Below are 4,609 nucleotides of genomic sequence, written 5' to 3'. Positions count from 1 at the left end.
ACATGAATTCACTCATTTTTACACTGACATTCTTCTGTTTTTATGGATTACAGGTGAAATCCACCTCTTTCCAAGTAATCTCTGGCTGGTTAATAGAAAGCTTTGTGTAAGCCTGGTTCAAGACTTTCAAAATAGAGGCATCAACAGTGGACTTCCAGTCTGAAACCTGGCAAGTATCTTGAAGGCCACACACACTCCTACACAGAATAGACTATTGTGATGTGTTATTTTTCTTGATGCAAGATAAACACAAATGAAAAGCCTGATCGCCGGGATAACCCTCACAGCCTGGAGGTGGACTGACGGCTCGGAGCCGAACAAAGCGTGTCCGTGATGCTCATGGCTTTAAAGTGAAAATCCACTCTCTATAATCTTTATAATTAACATAGGATGGAGTCTGAGATTTGTTTTGTAATTCTGAGTTGTCTTTTTTCCATGCTGCATATACAGTAAGTATTTTCTTTAGATCAATCAGCATTGTCTCTGCCTGTACCTGAGTGCAAGTGATGATATAAGGACGGTATATACAGTATACATCCAGACTCTTCTGTTGTGTAACCATAACTAACAAATTAGCACCAGAACTGCTAAGCAGATCCCTAAATATTCACTATAAACATATTTAAGCCTTAAATAGTGTAAATGGGCAATTTGTGATAGCTCACTGAAAGTCATATTGAATTAAAAAAGATTTTAGCTAATTGTTTTTTCCTGCACACACCTGATTTTAATAATGCATCTTCCAGCTGTTATGTCATTTTCCCCCATTTTCCCCATGGGATGTTACATGAGCTGAGTAAAACAGATGATTTAAGCCCCTTCAGACAAATATTTCAGTATTTATACTCAACAAATAATAGCAGTTTTCCCTCTGTGGACTCAAACCACAACCGGACATGGCTCATGTGTGACGTGCTGAACAGACGAACAGTGGCATTTCTCCTTAGAGGTATTTCATTGCAGCTTATTTACTCTGAAATAATTTGCTAGACATCAAAGCTTTGGTATTTTATAGTGCACAACTTTATTAATGCCTGCAGGGATTGATGTGTATAATTTAGCCTGATGAAGCTGCTAACTAAAGTTTGTGTAATAATTCAGCTGCAATCTGGTACAAGCTGTATATCTACAGTAACATGCACTTTATCTTCTTTAAGTATTGTATTATAAAAACTTCTAACTGCTTCCACATGTGTATTTAAACTGTTATTTAATCTGAGAATTCCCTCACTGCACAGTGTAACTTTAGTATATTATATTTAATACAAGTAACCATGTATTAAATAAAAAATAAAATAATGCATATAAAATAATAAAAGAAATTAAGAAATGTATATATATATATGTATATATATATATATATATATATATATATATATATATATATATATATATATATATATATATATATACATATATATATATATACATATATATATATATGTATATATATATATATATATATATATATATATATATATATATATATATATATATACTGTATATATAGTCTCCTTTACAAGTAACACTGTGTTGATGTTTCCAGATCTAGTAAGGACAGTTCATGAACATATGCTGGGGTTTAAAGGTTAATTGTTGTCTTGCAGTAACAGTTTTATGTGAGGAATGCTATTCTGAACATCTTGCTCTAAGGAAAGAAAAAAGTAAAAGAGTAAATGTGCAAAAGAAGGTATGAAATGTATATATGGCTCTTTCCTAGCCGTTCTGGCATAAATCAGTCCAATTGCAGGTGTAATAATAAAACAGTAACAGAGCCTGTCCCAGTAGAGGAATACTGGAAAAATGGGCTACTTGTGGGACCCATAGAGTCACATGCAAAAGTTTTCACCCCTTGTGGTTTTTGAACAGAATATCAGAAAGCATACTCTTATTCCATTATTCAGCAGTGAATAAATAGTAATTCCAATTAGTTATTAATGGGTGTATTTTCAATTAAATAAAAATAATATTTACTACTTTCTCAATTATTACAAATATATCAGGAAGATTTTTCCGGTCTCCATCTGCCCAGTTTCACCCTCTATATCCTGAGATTCCAGTTCTTGGCTGACAAGAGAGAATCCTTAGTATAGAAGTACAGAAACAATAAAAACCCTAAAGTTCCCTAAACTCCCTGAGATGATATGAGGAAGAAACCAGTCTCAGAAGAGAACTACTGCTCACATTATGGTTTATGTTTTTCACACCATTTTCTTTCAATTCTAGAGACAGTATGTGAAAAAATCCCTGCAGATCATCTCCTATGACTATAACTTAGAGGCTTAAAGTTGAGATACTTCTATGACATAAACTTACTGGAAACGTTTTTATTGATTTTTTTTTTTTTTTCGGATGGAGATGGACAGATGCTACGTATAATAATGAGGCGAATTAAAAAAGAGGAAGCAACTACGATAAATGAGAACTACAGAATAAGATTTGAGATTTATATCCCACATCCATGCTGAATGAATCATTCATTTTCTATCCCATCATATCAGTCTGTCTTTCTCTCCTCCATGTACCTCACTTCATCTATTCCTCTCTTCTGTGCCAAACCCCCCCAAAAGCTCCCTCTTTTCCTCCTGGCTGCCGAAGGAAGTGGTTTGTGTGCAGACAGTGTTTGACTGGGACAGCATCTTGCACACGGGAAACCGGAGAGCAACACATTAAAAATTCCACCAGAGTAACGCTTTCCGTGAGAAGGGATTTAGTGGTCGGATGGTGCATGAATAGGAGGATTGCAGTGTGTATTGATGGAAGATGCTGATGGAAAGATGTAATGGGGTACCTACAAAATATTTTATTTCTAATCCTGACACTGACCCCTATTGGTGGAGGCTTATCAGTACAGAATCTGACCTTCAATGGTTCTTTATGGTTGTATCTTGATTTTCCTTGATGCTTGTCCCTTTGTAGCTTAAATGGCTTCAAGCCATATTTGATACGCTTTCTTAATTTGTTTCAAACCTTTACCCAGACACGGCTGTTAAAATGAGAACCGTATAATTGAGCTGATAAAATGTCTGGTGCCGACCGGATTTGTAATGATTTCTTTTAAACTTCAAAAGTCTTTATTTAGTATGTCAATTATTTAAAGATAAACCAAAATTGTGTTAAAAGCTTGAACATAATTGAGCAAAATACTATAATTTTACTCCTAGTGCATATTTGATCAGGTAAAAGTTCTTAAAGTGTTATTCTCATCTTATCAATAAATGAATCATATGTAATGTCTTAAAATACTTTTTACTTTAGTTCAAACTCTCAGTTCCACGTTTTGCCATTCAGCTTGGGTTGAACCTATTGACTGGTAAATAATTTAAAAAATGTGACTAGAGTTTTAAAGATGAAAGGTGTCATGACACGGAACAGAAGCGGACCCAAACGCAGGATAGCATAAATAAACAGGGTTTAATAACAGAAAACACGAAACATGACGCAGACTAGAAACAGGACATAACCACAGTAGATGCCACGCTGCACGAGGCAACGCGGCACAGTTAAATACAAAAAGACAATGACACAATAAGGATCAGGTGTGATGACAGGGAGGAGCAGATGAAGGCGGGGCAGACACGTGACGAGAAACGTAAACCGATGCACGTGGCCAAAGTCTGGGCCGAGTCCTAACAAAAGGTCATGGCTTCTGTAGGAGATCCTTTGTTGTTGTTTAAGAGATAATGAGAAGCACTGCTATAAAACCACTCACGTTTACTTCAGACTGTCTTATTTATAGTGCTTAAGCATTAAAAGGAGACCTCAGTCATTTTAGTTGTTGTTCTGCATCTTTGTAAGAAGGGAATTTAAGCAAGTTTGTTATTTTGACCTCATTTGCACGTTTGGTTGGATGTGTACTGTGTTGTGATAATCTGATTTCTTTGTATGTTGCTAACAGATGCTTTAATTTCCTCCAGGATCAATAAATGATCTATCTATCTATCTATCTATCTATCTATCTATCTATCTATCTATCTATCTATCTATCTATCTCTCTCTCTAATACATATATATATATATGTATTAGAGAGATAATAACAATATATATATATTGTTTCTGTAGTACAATACACAGATATTTGTATGGTTTATGTTCCATATAAATTGATTTAAAAAATATGTGTATTTGGGGATATGGTTGTTTTCATAGATTTTTGATCAGGAGACATTTTTCAGCTTCTTTTGGCTGGAGTCCAATACAATATCAGTGCTTTATAACATTTGTAGGTAAATAGGTACATTTTCAGCCACAGGCCACCTTACAAATGTCTGCACTTAATTAGCCCTGTTGTGTTTGATTCCTTCAAAAAAATTTCAAGTTATTATCACTTGAAAAGATTATCAAGTTTCAAGTATACAAATAAACACATATACAAATAACACTTAGAGGAAAATGGTGGGTGGTGTGTAGGTTTGGGGATGTATCCAGTTTGGTATTATATCACAAAGGACAAAATATTGAGGGCAAATGTGTCAAAAAGTGTTCTGTTTCAAATCAAAACATTTCAAATTCAACGTAATTAAAACAGCTTTTGGGAAAAAAAAAAAAAAGCTTTACTATAATTAGTACAGTACTAAAGAAGACCACAAGAGGGGGATGTATACACAT

This window comes from Tachysurus vachellii, chromosome 23, assembly GCF_030014155.1.
Source record: "Tachysurus vachellii isolate PV-2020 chromosome 23, HZAU_Pvac_v1, whole genome shotgun sequence".
Classification (NCBI taxonomy): Eukaryota; Metazoa; Chordata; class Actinopteri; order Siluriformes; family Bagridae; genus Tachysurus; species Tachysurus vachellii.
This window is presented reverse-complemented; position numbering follows the sequence as displayed.